This window comes from Scyliorhinus torazame, chromosome 1 (genome assembly GCF_047496885.1).
Source record: "Scyliorhinus torazame isolate Kashiwa2021f chromosome 1, sScyTor2.1, whole genome shotgun sequence".
Taxonomy (NCBI): domain Eukaryota; kingdom Metazoa; phylum Chordata; class Chondrichthyes; order Carcharhiniformes; family Scyliorhinidae; genus Scyliorhinus; species Scyliorhinus torazame.
This window is the reverse complement of record NC_092707.1, coordinates 388,620,908-388,641,665: the sequence shown is the minus strand read 5'-3', so window position 1 is coordinate 388,641,665 and position 20,758 is coordinate 388,620,908. Positions and strand designations below refer to the sequence as shown.

Genomic DNA, 20,758 nt, shown 5'->3' with positions numbered 1-20,758 from the left:
ACGTGCGAAAGGTGCAGAGCAGCAGATTCCTGAGGCCTTCAGTTCAGGCCAGCGGGTTCCCAGGGCCTTCAGTGCAGGATAGCGGGTTCCTGAGGCCTTCAGTTCAGGCCAGCGGGTTCCTGAGGCCTTCAGTGCAGGATAGCGGGTTCACGAGGCCTTCAGTGCAGGACAGCGGGTACCCTAGGCCTTCAGTTCAGGCCAGCGGGTTCCCAGGGCATTCAGTGCACGACAGCGGGTTCCCGAGGCCTTCAGTTCAGGCCAGCGAGTTCCCAGGGCCTTCAGTGCAGGGTAGCGGGTTCCTGAGGCCTTCAGTTCAGGCCAGCGGGTTCCTGAGGCCTTCAGTGCAGGATAGCGGGTTCACGAGGCCTTCAGTACAGGACAGCGGGTTCCCTAGGCCTTCAGTTCAGGCCAGCGGGTTCCCAGGGCGTTCAGTGCACGACAGCGGGTTCCCGAGGCCTTCAGTTCAGACCCAGCGGGTTCCCCAGGCCTTTAGTTCAGGCTAGCGGGTTCCCAAGGCCTTCAGTTCAGGCCAGCGGGTTCCCGAGGCCTTCAGTTCAGGCTAGCAGGTTCCCCAGGCCTTCAGTGCAGGCCAGCGGGTTCCCAGGGCCTTCAGTGCAGGACAGCAGGTTCCCGAGGCCTTCAGTGCAGGACAGCAGGTTCCCGAGGTCTTCAGTGCAGGACAGCAGGTTCCTGAGGCCTTCAGTGCAGGACAGCAGGTTCCGGAGGCCTTCAGTGCAGTACAGCGAGTTCCAGAGGCCTTCAGTGCAGTACAGCAAGTTCCGGAGGCCTTCAGTGAAGTACAGCGAATTCCGGAGGCCTTCAGTGCAGAACAGCGAATTCCGGAGGCCTTCAGGGCAGGACAGCATGTTCCCGAGGCCTCAGGGCAGGACAGCGAGTTCTCGAGGCCTCAGTGCAGGACAGCGGGTTCCAGAGGCCTCAGGGCAGGACAGCGAGTTCTCTAGGCCTCAGGGCAGGACAGCGAGTTCTCTAGGCCTCAGGGCAGGCAGCGCTGCCCGGCGCGAAGTGCGACCTACAACGGGTGTGAGAAGAAAAGACACTTCGCTTCTGTTTGCCAGGCCCGGTCGGTCGCTGCTGTTTCCAGGCCCGGTGTTCCTACACCCCCCACGCGCGACCCAGGGGCGCCGCCATTTTCCCCTTCGCAAGCCACCTGCGGCCTGTGGGTGCTGCCATCTTTGGCTCCATTTTGGACGGCGCCTCAGGACCCCTGCTCGTCTGGCCGTTCATCTACCTCCGCCACCGCTGACCAGCCTGGGACCTGTCAGCATCTGCCACAGCTCGCCTCTATCACCCTGGATCCATCCCGGCCCCGCAACCTCGCGACCGCGACGACGACGGTGAAGATCGATGGGCACGAGACGACCTGCCTTTTTGACTCCAGGAGCACGGAGAGCTTCATCCACCCTGCTACGGTAAGGCGCTGCTCCCTCCCGGTACTCCCCGTCACCCAGATAATCTTCCTGGCCTCCGCATCCCATTCTGTGGAAATCCGGGGGTACTGCATCGCGACCCTCACCGTCCAAGGGTGAGTTCAGCAATTTCCGGCTCTATGTCCTCCCCCACCTCTGTGCTGCCCTGTTACTCAGCCTGGATTTTCAGTGCCATCTCCAAAGCCTAACTTTAAAATTCAGCGGACCTCTACCCCCCCCTAACCGTCTGCAGCCTCATGACCCTTAAGGCCGATCCACCTTCCCTGTTTGCGAACCTCACCCCGGATTGCAAACCCGTCGCCACTATCAGCAGACGGTGCAGTGCCCAGGACAGGACCTTCATCAGGTCGGAGGTCCAACGGCTCCTGCGGGAAGGGGTCATTGAAGCCAGCAACAGCCCCTGGAGAGCTCATGTGGTAGTAGTAAAGACTGGGGAGAAACACAGGATGGTCATTGACTACAGTCAGACCATCAATCGGTACACGCAGCTCGACGCGTATCCCCTCCCACGCGTATCTGACATGGTCAATCAGATTGCGCAGTATCGAGTCTTTTCCACGGTGGATTTGAAGTCCGCCACCACCAGCTCCCCATCCGCCCGGAGGACCGCCAATACATTGCGTTCGAAGCAGATGGCCGCCTTTATCACTTCCTTAGGGTTCCCTTCGGCGTCACTAATGGGGTCTCGGTCTTCCAGCGAGAGATGGACCAAATGGTTGACCGGTACGGACTGCGGGCCACCTTCCCGTGCCTGGATAACGTCACCATCTGCGGCCACGATCAGCAGGACCACGACGCAAACCTCCAAAAATTCATCCAGACCGCCAAACTCCTTAACCTCACATACAATAAGAAGAAATGCGTGTTCCGCACCAACCGCTTAGCCATCCTTGGCTACGTAGTGGAAAATGGAGTCCGAGGGCCCGACCCCGACCGCATGCGCCCCCCTCATGGAACTCCCTTCTCCCCCACTGCACCAAGGCCCTGAAACGATGGCTGGGGTTTTTCTCCTATTACGCTCAGTGGGTCCCTAATTTTGCGGACGAGGCCCGCCCACTCATTCAGTCCACAGTTTTCCCCCTGGCGGCTGAGGCCCGCCAGGCCTTCAACCGCATCAAGGCAGACATCGCCAAGGCCACGATGCACGCCATTGACGAGTCCCTCCCCTTCCAGGTCGAGAGCGACGCGTCTGACGTAGCTCTGGCTGCCACCCTCAACCAGGCGGGCAGGCCTTCTTCTCCCGAACCCTCCATGCCTCCGAAATTCGGGCACTCCTCTGTCGAAAAGGAGGCCCAAGGCATTGTGGAAGCTGTGCGACATTGGAGGCATTAGCTGGCCGGCAGGAGATTCACTCTCCTCACTGACCAACGGTCGGTTGCCTTTATGTTTAATAATACACAGCGGGGCAAGATCAAAAATGACAAGATCTTGAGGTGGAGGATCGAGCTCTCCACCTATAATTATGAGATCTTGTATCGCCCGGGTAAGCTCAGCGAGCCCCCCTGATGCCCTATCCCGCCATACATGTGCCAGCGCACAAGTGGACCACCACCATGACCTCTGCCACCCGGGGGTCACCCGGTTCTTCCATTTCATCAAGGCCCGCAACCTGCCCTACTCCATTGAGGAGGTCAGGACCGTCACCAGAGACTGCCAAGTCTGCGCAGAGCGCAAGCCGCACTTCTACCGGCCAGATCTAGCGCACCTGGTGAAGGCCCTCCCGCCCCTTTGAACGCCTCAGCGTGGACTTCAAAGGGCCCCTCCCCTCCACCGACCGCAACACGTACTTTCTGAACGCGATTGATGAGTACTCCCGGTTCCCTTTCGCCATCACATGCCCCAATATGACTTCTGCCACGGTAATCAAAGCCCTGCACAGCATCTTCACTCTGTTCGGTTTCCCCACCTACATCCACAGCGATCGGGGATCCTCTTTTATGAGCGATGAGCTGCGTCAGTTCCTGCTCAGCAAGGGCATCGCCTCGAGCAGGACGACCAGCTACAACCCCTGGGGAAACGGGCAGGTGGAGAGGGAGAATGGGACGGTCTGGAAGGCCGTCCTGCTGGCCCTGCGGTCTAAAAATCTCCCGGTCTCACGCTGGCAGGAGGTCCTCCCCGACGCGTTCCACTTCATCAGATCGCTCCTCTGCACCGCAACTAACGAGACCCCTCATGAACATGTGTTTGCCATCCCCAGGAAGTCCACCTCTGGGGTCTCGCCCCCAACATGGTTGACAGTTCCTGGACCCGTCCTCCTTCGGAAGCATGTGTGGACCCATAAGTCGGACCCCTTGGTCGAAAAAGTCCACTTCCTTCATGCAAACCCGCAGTACGCCTACGTGGCACACCCCGACGGGCGCCAAGACACAGTCTCCCTCCGGGACCTGGCACCTGCTGGATCCCCACCCCCGACCTGACCCCCTCCCCCCCAGTTGCCTCATTCATCCCTGCGCCACTCACCCTCCCTCCAGCGAACCTCACCGCAGCCCCCATCCCAGCAGGGTCCGTCCTCCCACTGAATCCACTCAGGGGTGATGAAGACGAGGACAACACGCTCCCGGAGTCACAGGTGACCAAGTCGGCGCCCACATCACCACCAGGACTGAGGCGATCGCAGAGGAGGGTCAAGGCCCCCGACAGACTTAACTTGTAATGTTTTCCACCACCCCCGCCAGACTCTTTTTTTTAACAGGGGGTGATTGTGGTAGTCACCACTAGTAGTATATTATATGTATTATGGCACTACCCGTATAATAGAGGTACAAGGGTAAATTCCTGCTTGCTGGCTCCGCCCAGCAGGTGGTGTATAAATGTGTGTGCTCGCCGGTGCTGCAGCCATTCTGGTTCCAGCTACAGGAGGCACAACATCTTGTTCAATAAAGCCTCGATTGTTCCACTACTCTCGTCTTTGTGGTAACTGATAGTGCATTACACCCCGATTGTAAAACCTTCATCCTCGCTTTCAACTCCCTCCATGACCTCACCCCTCCCTATCTCTGTAACCCCATTCACAAAACTCCGAGGGCTCTGCACTCCTCCGATTCGGGCCTCTTCCACTGTACAAAAGACACTAATTGGCAAATGAGGTTCAGAGTCCCCTCTTTATAAACTCACAAATAGTATGTAAATGATTGAGAACTTAAGGAACATAACCTGACAACATATGATGCTTTAATGAAAAGTTCAGAGTTCAGTAGACCGTTCATTTTTATTCTGTTAATTAAGGCGACCTGCATTTTACAACATATTGTAATTATTTGCAGATTGAAATGTTCATAATGATGCAATCCTATTATTATTTTATAATTTATTTATATTTAAATGACTGTCTGTGTAATATTGTGAATGCTGTTTCATTTATATCCTCATCAGAATTGACACCTGCTGCCATGATGATTTTTCAACAGCATATTCTCTATTTATTTATATATCATGGGTCAGAACCTCCAAGGAGCAGCAGTCACAGTCGGATTGCCATCCATCCGCTGCTATATTTACGTTGAATTGCAATTGAACTTTCCCTGGCTGATCTTCCAACTTGGGCACGTGCGAAAGGTGCAGAGCAGCAGATTCCTGAGGCCTTCAGTTCAGGCCAGCGGGTTCCCAGGGCCTTCAGTGCAGGATAGCGGGTTCCTGAGGCCTTCAGTTCAGGCCAGCGGGTTCCTGAGGCCTTCAGTGCAGGATAGCGGGTTCACGAGGCCTTCAGTGCAGGACAGCGGGTACCCTAGGCCTTCAGTTCAGGCCAGCGGGTTCCCAGGGCATTCAGTGCACGACAGCGGGTTCCCGAGGCCTTCAGTTCAGGCCAGCGAGTTCCCAGGGCCTTCAGTGCAGGGTAGCGGGTTCCTGAGGCCTTCAGTTCAGGCCAGCGGGTTCCTGAGGCCTTCAGTGCAGGATAGCGGGTTCACGAGGCCTTCAGTACAGGACAGCGGGTTCCCTAGGCCTTCAGTTCAGGCCAGCGGGTTCCCAGGGCGTTCAGTGCACGACAGCGGGTTCCCGAGGCCTTCAGTTCAGACCCAGCGGGTTCCCCAGGCCTTTAGTTCAGGCTAGCGGGTTCCCAAGGCCTTCAGTTCAGGCCAGCGGGTTCCCGAGGCCTTCAGTTCAGGCCAGCAGGTTCCCCAGGCCTTCAGTGCAGGCCAGCGGGTTCCCAGGGCCTTCAGTGCAGGACAGCAGGTTCCCGAGGCCTTCAGTGCAGGACAGCAGGTTCCCGAGGTCTTCAGTGCAGGACAGCAGGTTCCTGAGGCCTTCAGTGCAGGACAGCAGGTTCCGGAGGCCTTCAGTGCAGTACAGCGAGTTCCAGAGGCCTTCAGTGCAGTACAGCAAGTTCCGGAGGCCTTCAGTGAAGTACAGCGAATTCCGGAGGCCTTCAGTGCAGAACAGCGAATTCCGGAGGCCTTCAGGGCAGGACAGCATGTTCCCGAGGCCTCAGGGCAGGACAGCGAGTTCTCAAGGCCTCAGGGCAGGACAGCTAGTTCTCTAGGCCTCAGGGCAGGACAGCGAGTTCTCGAGGCCTCAGTGCAGGACAGCGGGTTCCAGAGGCCTCAGGGCAGGACAGCGAGTTCTCTAGGCCTCAGGGCAGGACAGCGAGTTCTCTAGGCCTCAGGGCAGGACAGCGAGTTATCGAGGCCTCAGGGCAGGACAGCTAGTTCTCTAGGCCTCAGGGCAGGACAGCGAGTTCTCGAGGCCTCAGGGCAGGACAGCGAGTTCTCGAGGCCTCAGTGCAGGACAGCGAGTTCTCGAGGCCTCAGGGCAGGAGAGCGAGTTCTCGAGGCCTCAGGGCAGGACAGCGAGTTCTCGAGGCCTCAGGGCAGGACAGCGAGTTCCCGAGGCCTCAGGGCAGGACAGCGAGTTATCGAGGCCTCAGGGCAGGAGAGCGAGTTCTCGAGGCCTCAGGGCAGGACAGCGAGTTCTCGAGGCCTCTGGGCAGCACAGCGAGTTCTCGAGGCCTCAGGGCAGGACAGCGAGTTCTCGAGGCCTCAGGGCAGGACAGCGAGTTCTCGAGGCCTCAGGGCAGGACAGCGAGTTCTCGAGGCCTCAGTGCAGGACAGTGAGTTCTCGAGGCCTCAGGGCAGGACAGCGAGTTCTCGAGGCCTCTGGGCAGGACAGCGAGTTCTCGAGGCCTCAGGGCAGGACAGTGAGTTCTCGAGGCCTCAGGGCAGGACAGCGAGTTCTCGAGGCGTTCAGGGCAGAACAGTGGAGTTGGAGGAAAGGTCTCTTTTTACGGAACTAGCTGTCATAAAGCAGGTAAGTTTAAAGGTCCAGCCACTTCGAGAAGCCAGTGAGAAAGTAGTTATGTAAAGAAAGGTTATAGGATGTGGGGGAAGAGGGCTCAGTGGGTAGTGGGAGGGGGGTCCTCAATGCAGGGGTAGGGGTGCCAGGGGGGCCCGCTAGTAAGTGAGGGGTTGGGGTCAGATGGTCAGCGTAGGGAGTATGATCAGTAGGATGGGTTGGAGATATCGCGAGGTCAGTTGGCGGGGTTTGTAGTTGGGAGGTTGGGGCGCTAGTCGGATTAACTGGGGGTTTAATCAGGGGGTTGATTAAACCCCAGTCCCATGGGGTTCAGGGAAAGATCAGTACTATAGTTATCCAGGAGTTAGAAGAGTTTTTAATTCTTCTAACCTTTCCTGGGTAACTACTCTGGTAGCGGAATCAGAACCAAACAAAGTGTCCTTCAAACGCAAGCTAATTGACCATCGGAAGTTTGAATGTCCTGGCCTTGTGTGGGGACGTCTGCGGGTGGGGACTGGGACGTCTAGTGCATCTTCTGGGGTAATTCCTGGGTACGCCCCTTCATAGATCGGAAATCAAGGACCATATATATATTGCTGGCCATGTCTTCAACAGTCTCAGCCCTAAGCTGTGGCATTCCCTCCCTAAACCTCTATAAACCGTTACCGCTCTCTCTCTCTCTCTCTCTACTCTTTGACCAAGCTTTTGATCATCTGCCCTCATATCTCTTGTGGCTCGGTGTCAGCTATTTGTTGGTAAGGCTCCAGTGAACCATCTTGGGATGTCTTACTTGTGTTATGCTTCTTCATGTAGCATAAGCTGCTCCTTGATGTACGTTCTGACAAAGGACGGTTCAGACTTGGAGATAGGTTGAACACATTTATTGAACAGATAACAATTCTCCTACTTGAGTTCGACTCTTCTGCTAATCTAACTATAGTAACTCAATCTAACTAACCAGTCTGCTCTAATTCATGAGGTGGGTGTGATGCTTCCTGATCTGCCCCTGTCTCTCTGAGTGTCACCTATGGAAAAAGAAAGAGCATGTGTGCCCTGTCTTTTTATATGGGTAGCCCCCTTGTGGTAGTGTCACTTCTGGGTGTGTCTTGACTGCCCATTGGTTGTGTCCTATCTTACTGACCTATTGGTTGAATGCCTGTGTGTCATCATGTCTCTGGTGCTCCCTCTAGTGTTTATTTAGTCCCAGTGTATTTACATTAACCCCTTGTGTATTTACAGTGATGCATTTCACCACATTTACTACACGGAACATGCCATAAACATGCAAATTTTGCTGGCTGCAGTTTGGGCCTCCGCCTCCGCCCGCTGCTCACACTCGTTACAATCCAGCCTGACAATTCTTTCTCGTGCTAATTCCACTTTTGCCGGTAATTGCTTCCTGCTGCGGGAGATTCCTTCCCACCACACCCCACCACCACATTGAAGGCTACAGTCTTGCAGCGATAGGTGCTGAGAGTGTTCCAGGTGGGAGATATTAGCTGCGGTGTTTACGTGTCCAGCCTCTCCTCGGCCTTCCTCATCCTGCTCTGCAGGTTACAGGCGGTGCATTTTACTGCACACGTCTCTCACCCACTGCCTTTACTCTGCTGTCCGTGCACAAGTGCCAGAGGGGGAACCTTCCCCTAAAGGAGAAATAACCTTTGAGGAGGAAAGCAAACAACTCGAGGGGAGTGGGCGAGAAAGTGGGGAATTTTCTTTTATGAAATCATTTCTCTCAGTGCCAAAGATTTTGAAAAATCGCCCATTTTTTGCGATTTGATTTCTAATGTGCAGTTGAATGATAAGGCAGTCCACAATTACATTGTCACACCATGTACTGAAGACAATAGGTAGAATTCCTGGAATGTTTGTCCACCAGCTGTTCTCTGATCTGACCAGAGTGTGGAAACAGGGCAATTTAACAACACTGTCAATGATCTTAAAAATGGCCCTTGGGAAATAAACACTAGAAATGGCTGAAGAAGAGCATACCTAGAATCACAGTATCCCTACAGGGCAGAAGGAGGCCATTTGACCCATCGAGTCCACACCGGCCCTCTAAAAGAACATTCTGACTTGGCCCCTTCCCCCACCCTGTCTCCCAACCCCACCAAACCTGCACATCCCTGGACACAAAGGGGCAATTTAACGTGGCCAATCCACCTAGCCTGCACATCTGGACTGGGGGAGGAAATCGGAGCACCCGGAGGAAACCCACGCAGACACGGGGAGAACGTGCAGACTCCGCACAGTCACCCAAGGCGGAATCAAACCCGGGTCCCTGACGCTGTGAGGCAGGGGTGCTAACCACTGTGCCGCCATGCTGCCCTCGAAACAGACTCAAAACATGAACTCTTTTTCTCTCTCCCCAGATGCTCCTGACCCGCTGAGTTTTTCCAGCATTTGCTGCTTTTATTTCATATTAGAAATGACAATCCAATGTTAGATATGTTAAAAGTTCCATGCAACAAAATGGAGAGTTTTAATCAGTGGTGCACAGCTTTGTTTTCCAATTTAATCAAATGGTTGAAGAATTAGGTCCCCTGAGATTCACCGGATCTGACAAATGTAAAAGGAGGACAATAAAAATATCTCCACAAAGATTTCCATTTATCTGTCTCATGGCATTGTCTGGGAGGTGGAGATTGATGTGTTATGTACTCTGGGATAACACAGGCTGCAACTCGATGCAGCGTTGACCAAAAGATACTCCAGACTTTGAGTTTAATGTGATTTATTGAACCATTAGCACAGTTCTCTATGAGTTTGACTCTCCTGCTAATCTAGCTATAGTAACTCAGTCTAACTAACCAGTCTGCTCTAAGCCACGTGGTGGGTGTGATGCTTCTGATCGGCCCCTGTCCTACTCTCTAAGTGTCGTCTGTGGAAAGAGAAAGAGCATGTGTGCCCTGTCCTTTTATATGGGTTGTGTAATGCCCCCTTGTGGTAGTGTCACCTCTGGGTGTCTTGACTGCCCATTGGTTGTATCCTATGTGTTCATTAGCTGTATGTCTGCATGTCATGACATCTCCGGTGCTCCCGCTCATGTTTACTTAGTTGTAGTGTATTTACATTAACCCCTTGTGTATATACGGTGATGCATATCACCACAGAGATAAAGAAGCCAGTGACCAAAGATTTCGAACAAAGAACATCAACTTCTATTAATATATCATTATCATGTGAAACATTGCAAGGGGCTTCCCAGAGGCATGATCAAAGACTGACACAGCCCTACGGAGATGTCAAGACAGGTGACCTAAATATTGGTCAAGGAGTAAAGTTTTAAAGGTACATCATAAAGGATGCGAGAGAGGGAGAGAGGCAGAGAGGCCTAGGGAAGGAACTCCAACCCTTCGGGCCGAGTCAGCTGTAGGACACAGATGCCAATGGTGGTGCGATTATAATTGGGGATGTTCAAGAGGCGAATTAGAGGAACGCAGAGGTCTCCCAGGCTTGTGGGGCTAGAGCAGAAGGCAGAGATAGGGAGGAGCGAAGGCCCCACAGAGGGATTTGAAAACCAGGGCGAGAATTTTTAAATCGCGGCACCGCTGGGCCGTCAGCCAGGTTCAGTGAGCTCAGGGGAGGTGGGTGAACGGGATTTCTGCAAATTAGGATCCAGGCAGCTGAGTATTGGAAGGACCAACGGTTATGGATGGTGGAAGCTGGAAATCTGGCCAGAGGTGCATTGGAATAGACATCACCTCCACATGATGCACTGCAATTATAGAATGGAATTTAGACTGTAGAAGGAGGCCATACAGCCCATCTGCACCAACCCTTGGAAAGAGCACCCTACTTAAACCCACACCCCCACCGTATCCCCATAGTCTGGTAACCCCACCTAATCTTTTGGACACTGAGGGCAATTTAGCATGGCCAATCCACCTAACCTGCACATCGGAAACCGGAGCACCCGGAGGAAACCCACGCAGACACGGGGAGAAAGTGCAAACTTCACAGACACCTGAGGACGGAATTGAACCCGGGTCCCTGACGCTGTGAGGCAGCCGTGCTAACCACTGTGCCACCCGGTCAAACCCATGTTGTGTCCATGTCCACACATGCGCCCTTCCAATAGAGATTTAGACTGAGATTTATTGTCACTGTACTGAGACACAGTGAAAAGTATTGCCCTGCAAACAATCCAGCCAGATTGTTCCATACATGAAAAACATAGGTCATATGATAAACACACAATGTAGAATCACAGAATTTACAGTGCTGAAGGAGGCCATTCAGCCCACCTAACCTGCACCGGCCCTTGGAGACAGCACCCTACTTAAGCCCACGCCTCCACCCTATCCCTGTAACCCAGTAACCCTACTAAGGGGCAATTTAGCATGGCCAATCCACCTCACCTGCACATGTTTGGACTGTGGGAGGAAACCAGAGCACTCGGAGGAAACCCACGCAGACACGGGGAGAAAGTGCAAGCTGCACACAGACAGTGACCCGAGGCTGGAATTGAACCTGGGACCCTGGTGCTGTGAGGCAGCAGTGCTAACCACTGTTCCAATGTGCCGCGTTGAGATAATGTTAGTCTTAGAATTAAGTTTTAAAAGGTTAGTACGGTTATATTAGATGTAGGAAGAGGATCTGTGGGGGAGAGTTTGTAGAGAACCGCCACACTCCCCCATACAATGAATCCAACAATCTGACATTCAATGGCATTACCAGCACTGAACCCCAATTATTAGTATCCTGAGGGCTACCCCTGACTAAAGAAAACTGGACCAGCTATATAAATACTTAAGGAATAAGAGCAGGTCAGAAGCTGGGAATTCTGTGGCGAGTATCTCATTTCCGGACTCCCCACAAGGCACGAGTCAGGAGTTAGATGGAATACTCTCCAGTTGCCTGGATGAACGCAGCTCCAATAACACTCAAGAAGCTCAACACCATCCAGGGCAAAGCAGTCCACTTGATTGGCCCCCCATCCGCCATGTTAAACATTCACTCCCTCCACCACAGCAGCATGGTAGCATTGTGGACCACCTACAAGATGCACTGCAGAAACCCAGGATGTCTCCTTCGACAGCATCTTCATAACTTGCAACCGTTACCATCTAAAAGGACAAGGGCAGCAGATACATGGCAAAACCACCAGCTGCAAATTATCCTTCAACTCACTCACCATCCTGACTTGGAAATGTGTCTCCGTTCCTTCACTGCCGCTGGGTCAAAATGCTGGAACTCTCTCCCTAACAGCACTGTGGATGTACCTGCACTACACTACCACCTTCTGAAGGGAAAATAGGGATGGAAAATAGCCAGCGAAGCCCACATCCCAGGAACAAATCGAGAAAAAAATGATTTCAGAGGCACTGCGGCAGCTGGCAAGGTTCTTCACCCACCCTCTCTATTCACGATTTGGATGTGTTAACTCAGTCAGCTCTGTGGTCTTTCCAATGCACGCGGCTCAGCCATTCCCCACCACCTGCCGCCCTCGCCCCAGTCTAAGCTCCCGCTGGAACCCACAAGCAAGACTCCCGAGGTGGAATACAGACTGATTAAAAAAAAAAGAGCACGGTTCAAGTCTGGTGCATTCAAAATGATTTCTGTGATAACTAAATTTACTCAGATGACACCTACCCCCTCTGGGCTACTGACCCATCAACGACCGGAACAAATCCTTGTTCTCTACTGGAATTCTTCTTGACTGCTCAATACACATAGCAACCCCGTATTTCCTGAAAGCGCTCACCTTGCTCCCGGGGTCCTTATTTTTTGAAGATCTCTATTCAAGTAACGTTCGACAATGCATGGGGGGGGGGGGGGCAAAATGCCATAGTTTTCACAGATAGTGTCGCGAAACTACAAACCAATTATTTTGATAAAAGGGGAAAAGGTATTCATTTGAGTCAATCATTCTGACAAAGCTGACCCCTCATCTTCATTAAGGGACACGCTCAAACCGGTTCTCATGGGGCCACTGGGGATTGGACGGGTGGGGTTGGGGGTGGGGGGGGCTGTACATTATATGAGGAGCTGCTGTGGGGTTGAGGTGAGTGAGGGAAAGCCAGAATCCAGTTAACTATTTCATTCAGGTACTGTTCAAACATGCAGCTCTTCCCAGTGCGAAAATATAGGTAGGCGGTGCGGGGAAATCAGAAGACCTTGTGGCCCAGTGAGTAGCGTCACTGCCTCTGAGGCAGAGGAACCTACGAGTCCCAGGCCCACCTCAGGACTTGATGGCCAAGGGAGGTGTGTAACCCAGCCAAACAGTTTCAGCATCAACCCCCACCTCAACCAGTTTGGACACAGGTAGCAGACTTTTGGATTGTATTTAATCATTTTGCAGGGTGTAGCCCTCGCTGGCTGGGCCAGGATTATTCTGCTGAGAAGGCGGTAGTGAGCTGCCTTCTTGAACTCGCCGCAGTCCCCGAGGTGTAGGTACACCCACTTTGCTGTTAGGGAGGGAGTTCCAGGATTTTGACCCAGCGACAGTGGAGGATCATTCCCAAGTCAGGGCGGTGAGTGACTTGGAGGGGAATCTCAGCCCATCTTCTCCAATCTATCGACATATCTGAAGTCTCTCATCCCTGGGACCATTGTCATGAATCGCTGGTGTCTTCACATCCTTCCTAAAGTGTGGTACCCAGAATGGGATGTGATACACAATTTCCAACCACACCAGTGATTTATAAAACTATTCACCATAGGCATCTTGCTTTTGTGCTCTACATGCCTCTATTTATAAATCGATTATCCCAAAGCACCTTGCGGTCAGTGGAGTACTTTCATATGAAAGGCAGCTCCTTCAAAAGTGCAGCACTGGCAGGGCAGGTGGGGATGGGCTACAAATGTTGGCCTAAACAGCGATGCCCACCTCCCAGGAATGAATTTTAAAAAGTTTTCCTTGGAGATGAGGACGTTGAGAGGAGATTTGAGAGAAGTGTTCAAAATCATGAGGTATCTGGACAAGACTTTAGGCCAAAACCTATCCCATTGGTGGAAGGGTGGAGAAGTAGAGGACACGAAGTAGAGGACACCAGTTCAAGGCGAATGGCAGAATAGCCAACCGCGTCACGAGGAATAACGTATCCACGCTGCGAGTGGTCAGCGTTTGAATTGCACAGTTTGAGAGTGTGCTGGAGGCAGATTCAATCGTGGCTTCCCCAAAAGAGAAGTTGAAAAGGAAACTGAAGAGAGAAGGTTTTCAGTGCTGCCTGGAAAAGATGGTGGGGTGGGACTCGGTGAGGTGCACCAACGACGACACAAAGGGCCGAATGGCCTCGTTCTATGATCTAAGTGCAAGTCTTGCTTTCTTCTCCAGAGAACGTGGGTAGAGGTGAAGGCCACGAATGTTCTTCAGGTGGAGGCCCACAGCTCCGATGCTTCCCCAGGTAACAGAGTTAGCTGGCGTAAGCAGTCTGCACAAAGTCACGCTCCCAATTTCCCTTCTGCCGTCTCTGGAGAGAAGCATTTGACTCCTCAAGAGAGGGATGAAATTATTGATGAGCAATAGCTTGCCAGAATCAGAGAAGCACTCGACTTTCCAAAAGCGACTTTTTATATATATATATATATATATTATATTTTGCACCTTCAGCATAAACAGTGGTGAAATCACCTCCCAGACGGAGGAAATACACTTCAAATCCACTTGACAGGCCTACCTGCAGGCAATGGAGCCTGCTGTCAGGTTAGCTTCAGTAGGTGCACAGGAGCAGCTTAATCACCAAAAGAAATGCAGCAGACTTGCCATGTATGGTCGAGAGATAATGATGACAAAAAGCAGCAAAAAACATCACCCCCGCCCCTACCCAGCCACCTCCCCTCGGGGAAAATGGCTGCCGAAAGCATTTGCGTTTATGTAACAAGTTGTCAGCATAAAGAAGCCGGGGGCCAGGATTGACCAGATAACTTCTAAAGGTCCTTCGCGCAGACAAGGAATGATGTGAAAGCTCGACGGAGGACGAGGAACAAGGAGGGTGTTGGAAGCTATTCAGGTTACTTGCTTGAGGATCTCTGATCTAATCATTTCCCATTTCCTTCCAATTCCACCGCCCCCCACCACCAAACAGCACCACGCAGATTCCAAGCTCAAAGCTCTCCTGCAACCACAACAGCCTGACAATTCGGAACATTTCAGAGTGTCTCACTGTCGGAACTGGAAATGTCAAGATTGCTTTGCCTTCAACAGCTCAGATTACCACCCCGGGCTCAAGCTGCTTAAATCCCACTTTGTGCGGCTGGCACTTTACAGTAAGGACCGTCATTCTGTTTCAATGTCGCTGTGATGTATGCGAGCAATCGACCTGCCAAAATACAACCTTCTCACTTTACGGGGAGGTGTCTGGTCCAGGTGGTGGTCGTTACGCCTCAGTGAAGCTCTCGGCTCTGAAGTGAGCCACAAGGCCTGTTGTCGAGCACTCTGACTGAGAGGGCGCTCGCAAACCAGCAGCCTGCTGCACTCATTCAGGAGTGGGTGGGGGTGGGACGTTGGGGGAGGTGGGGGCGTGCTGGCAGAAGGCGGGTGGGAAGATATTGAGTTCAAAGCCACTGAATCCTAAGCCCTTTATGTTATATTTCGTTGCAGGCTGGGATGGGGTAAAGAACAAGGTCATGAAAACCGAAGAGAAGGATAGTGAGGAAAAGAGAAAGAGAAATGGGGATAGAGAGTGAGAACGAGAGAAATACGCAGAAAATCAGGGCCCCTGTTAGGCATAACTTGGTGGTAAATAAAACCACAGGATAATTAGCTGTAAAATGTTTACACAAAGACATTTTATGTGAAGTGGCCAGGGGTGATTTAGGACAGTACAGGATTGCAAGCTCTGACGGCCTGCTTTAGATTTCCACTAAATTTAAAATTATGTTGTCATGTTTGGAAGCATTCAAGGAAAGCCCAACATACACTAATTGTACCCACATGACAGAGGTGAAAGGTTGCTGATTTGTATCATTTGCAGCTTTGTTTAAAGGACGCACGTTGCCTTTTCTTTACAAAAGTGGCCAAATTCATTTTGACATCTTCTTGTGGAGGAGCAAGAGAGCGAAGGGGAAGTTCCTGTCCCCTCTTCCAGCAGGAGCAGTTGTCCACATGGCTGGGAATGTTGTAAGTTGGGATGGATGTTTGTGTGGAGTGCACGGACGAAGGTTGAACACACACTGATATTTCCCAGATCCTGGCCTTGTTGAACCCGTTGCAGAAGGGACAGTAACAGGAGTATAGAGACGTTTCCCCCAAGGCTGGTCTTTACAAGATGGTATATATTACCAGCTCTTCAGTGAGGTGGAAGGAATCAAAGCATTTGGGATTGATTTGTTGTGTTTGTCAGTAATCCGCCTAATTAGTTCCACAGGCAAAGGTCTGAATACTGTTAATGGGGAAAAATCAGTGGATAATATCTTCTTATTCAGCACACATGACCATTCGGATCATGCTGACAGATGTATGAAATTAATCAGGCAGAAATCTACCTGGCGGGGTTGGGTCATGAACTTGTAGGTCAATGACTAACAGTCCAGATCTTTCAGAGTCACGGAATCACAATAGCCAACAATGGTCTGTGCTCAGGTAGAACAGCAGAGTCTACTGCCGAAATCCTCAACCTTGCCCTTGTAACCTCCACACTCAGCCACTCCAATGTTCCCCTAGCTAGTTGCCCACCGTGTGCCTTCCATGAACTTCAGCTCATCCACAACAATGTTAAGTCGCACTCATCGTCCCATTCCTCGCTGGCCGACCGTGTCTCCTCTGCCCAGCAACACTTCAATCTTCAAGGTCTTAGGCCGGAATTCTCTGGACACTCGCCGGCGGCAGGATTCTCTGGTCCCGCGGACAACGCACCCCAGCCAATGGGTTTTCCGGTGGCATGGGTGGGTTTCCATGGGAATTCCCATTGAAATGGCTGAGAGGCCAGAGGATTTTGCCCATTAACCTTACTTTCAAATCCCACCAGGTCCTCGCCCTCTCTCATCTCCAGATTCTCACAACACTGGCGGGATCTGCATTGAGTACAGGAGTTAGGAAATCATGTTGCAGCTATATGAAACCTTGGTTAGGCCGCATTTAGAGTATTGCGTGCAGTTCTGGTCACCACATTATCAGAAGGACGTGGAAGCTTTGGAGAGTGTGCAAAGAAGGTTCACTAGGATGTTGCCTGGTCTCGAGGGTGTTGGATATGAGGAGAGGTTGAATAAACTAGGTTTGTTTTCACTGGAAAGACAGAGGCTGAGGGGAGACCTGATAGAGGCCTACAAAATGATGGGAGGCATAGACAGGGTGGATTGTAATAGGCTTTTTCCAAGAGTGGAAGTGTCAGTTACAAGGGGCCACAGGTTCAAGGTGAGAGGGGGAAAGTTTAAGGGAGATGTGCAGGGTAGGTTTTTCACGCAGAGAGTGATGGGTGCCTGGAACGTGCTGCCAGAGGATGTGGTGGAAGCAGGCACATTGGCAACATTTAGGAGGCATCTGGATGGATACATGAATAGGGAGGAAATAGAGGGATACGGACCGAGTAAGGGCAGAAGGTTTTATTTTTAGTGAGGGCATCATGATCGGCACAGGCTTGGAGGGCCGAAGGGCCTGTTTCTGTGCTGTACTTTTCTTTGTACTTTGATCTCTGCGTCCTGCCAATTCTGGTTTTGTGAGCATCGCTCGATCTCCATCTCTCCACCATTGGTGGTTGTGCCTTCAGCTGCCTGGGCCACAAGCTTCAGAATTCCCTCCCCAAGCCTCTCTGCTCCTTCCAGACGCTCTTTAAAAACTTGCCCTTAAGGGCGGCATGGTAGCTCAGTGGTTAGCATTGTTGATTCACAGTGTCAGGGACCTGGGTTCGATTCCCGCCTTGGATCACTGTCTGTGCGGAGTCTGCACATCCTCCCCGTGTGTGCGTGGTTTTCCTCCCACAGTCCAAAGATGCGCAGGTTAGATGGATTGGCCATTCTAAATTGCCCTTAGTGTCCAAAAAGGTTTGGTGGGATTACTGGGTTACGGGGATGGGTGGAGGTGTGGGCTTAAGTAAGGTGCTCTTTCCAAAGGCCGGTACATACTCGATGGGCCGAATGGCCTCCTTCTGCACTGTAAATTCTATGATTCTTCACCCATCCTAATATTCCTTTAAATGGTTCTCAGGTCACATTTTGTCCGATTACGCTACTGTCAAGCACAGTAAAAGGTCTTGGAATATGAAAGGCGGTTTATAAACACAAGTTGTTGCTGTATCCATACCACTGACTGAGATTTGGGAACAGATTTCACATCTGCCGTCAATATGAAGAGGAAAGGGAGGGGGAGTGGAATAAGTTGAGAAAAGATAAAACAAGGGAAAGAGAAAGATTGGAAAACATCCAAATGTGAAGTGCCAAAAATTGAGATTCGGACAAAGAACTTTAAATTGCTTGAATGCAGACCAATTTGGATTGGCGGCTCATTCTAATCCTGAAGTGCAATGTCACTCCCACTCACTGCCAAACAATTCCAAATTAGCCTTCCCCCACTTGTGCGCAGAAATAAAATTGAGTGTCTCACAGTTCGAACATCACAGTGACAACTCATCTTCAGCCACTAAAACATTAATCACACTCTGTCATAACACATTCGGAAGAATCTGTCAGTGACTTTACCAGACTTTAACTCCTTGGTTAAGGCAACAGGTGATGGAATGGACACAAGCGCACAGAGCTAATATTGGACAGTAGAGGGCAGCACGGTGGCGCAGTGGTTTAGCCCTGTTGCCTCACAGCACCGAGGTCCCAGGTTCGATCCCGGCTCTGGGTCACTGTCCGTGTGGAGTTTTCACATTCTCCCCGTGTTTGCGTGGGTTTCGCCCCCACAACCTAAAGATATGGAAGGTAGGTGGATTGAACACGCTAAATTGCCCCTTAATTGGAAAAAATATGAATTGGGTACACTAAATTAAAAAATAAATAAATAAATACATATTGGACAGTGAGATCTTAGTTCGGCTGTGGGCTGGATTTTCCCTTTTTTTGGGCAGGGAAGGGGGTGGGGAGGCGGGGGGGGGGGGGGTTTGTTGGCGACAGGAGCCAGTAATGATTCTGGGTCCTGAACCCACCTCCAGGGGAGGCGAGGAGCAGTGACTTGTTGGAATTTTGAATGGGGCACTCGCTCAGTTGGCATGGCGATGGGCTCAATGCCGAAGGAAGGACGTCAGGAGGGCTCCCAGAAGATGGAGGACAAATCAGAAGCCTTCCAAGCACCAGAGGGACAGCTGGATACGGTGGGTGGTAGGTAGAGGGCGCTTCGACATGAAGGTGCCCTCTCTGCAACTAAATGTATTAAATTGTGCAGAAAGATAGGTCAGGCCATCACCGTGAGCCCCTTGAGAGGGTGACCTTGTGTCTGCAACCCCACTCTGAAAGGCAGAAGCAGGGAAGGTCTGTAATCCTGCCTGGAGCTCTGCTCCCCCTGGCTACCACTGAGTGCCCACCTGCAGGCAGGTAATCTTGCAACCCTCCCCCACATACATCACATCAGGAAATTGGAGACCAACTAGATAATCTCAGTCTATCTCCAATACTTGCCTTTAAAAAAGCTCTGAAGAGCCTAATTAGCTCCCACTCTTGTGGTGGTACACAGCTCTGTAGGCCCCAAACGGCGTCTGCCAAAATAGGTGACACCGGGAATGTAGTCGGGAAACCAGCATGTTGCTCTGTTCCCAGGCACCTCCAGGTCCAACCTCGACTGTCCCTGAAGGTCCTGCTCTGGTATCCTGGCTAACAGCATTCCCTCCCCCACCTCCATACAACACCAGCTGAAATAATTTCCAGATAGCTTCTCTCATTGAATTGAGGAATTGAATACAAGAGTAAGGAGGTTATACTTCAGTAATACGGGGCATTGGAGAGAACACAGGCTGGATTCTCCGGTCCGCCCGCCATGTGTTTCTCGACGGCACACTGTTCACTGGCGGTGGGATTCTCCCTTCCCGCCGCTTGTCAACGGGATTTCCCACTGAAACCACCCCACACCGCCGAGATACCCGCGGGCGGGGGTGTGCTGCCAGCGGGAAAAGAGGGCGGGATTCTGTGATCCTGAGGCTAAGTGTTGACGCTGTCGGAAACGCCGTCGCGTTTCTCGATGGCGTCAACACGGCCTCTAGATCAGCAATTCTGGCCCCAACAAGGGGGCCAGCAGGGCACTGGAGCGGTTCACGCTGCTCCAGCTGCTGATCCCGGCGTCAACTGGATCAAAATACTATCAATCTTTATCTTAAAAACATTTAATGAAGGAGCCTCTACTGATTCACTGGGCAAGGAATTCCATAGATTCATAACCCTTTGGGTGAAGAAGTTCCTCCTAAGCTCAGTCCTCACCCTAACCCTAACCCTAACCCTAACCCTAATTACGACGGCCGCTCGGCCCAAGCCGGGCTGAGAATCGGCGGGCCGGCTGCGTAGAGCGGCCTCCGACCAGCACTGCGCCAACCACACTGGCGCCAATGACGCCGATTCTACGCTCAGGGGCCGCGTGGCGCGATTCACGCCGGTCGCGGGAATCCTCCGGCCCTGAAAGAATCGCAGAATCTCAACTGCCAGAGAATTCCGGCCCACATCGGGAGTATTTTGGAGCACTGATCTCCTTATTTAAGGAAAGATGTAAATGCATTGGAAGCAGTTCAGAGAAGGTTTACTGGAGTTGGACGATTGTTTTATGAGGAAAGGTTAGGCAGGCTAGGCTTGTACTCACTTGTATTTAGAAGGTTAAGAGGCGACTTGATTAAAACCTTTAAGATCCGGAGGGGCATTGACAGGGTGGATGGGGAGACGATGTTCCCTCATGTGGAAGAATCCAGAACTAGGGGCTGACTGTTTAAAAATAAGGGGTCGCTCATTTAAGGCAGAGACGAGGAAAAAACATTTCTCTCAGAAGGTTGTGAGACTCTGGAACTCTCTCACTCAAAACGTGGTTGAGGCAAAGTCTTTGAATATATTTAAGGCAGAAGTAAATAGATTATTGATAAGCAAGGGGGTAAAAGGCAGGCAGGAATATGAAATTGAGGTTAAAATCAGAACAGAACTGAATGGCGGAGCAGGCTCGAGGGGCCGAGTGGCCTACTCCTGCTCTTAATTTATGTGTTCTTATTTGCTGCCGGTGGGTTCTTAAGACC

The 20,758-nt window shown here is 51.8% G+C and overlaps 1 protein-coding gene across 4 annotated transcripts in view; it reads right to left on the bottom strand.

The window, feature by feature from the left end:
• The window catches only part of smyd3 (SET and MYND domain containing 3), a 1,068,428-nt gene that overhangs the window by 221,937 nt on the left and 825,733 nt on the right, over nt 1-20,758 (bottom strand). The gene's annotated exons all lie outside the window — the stretch shown is intronic.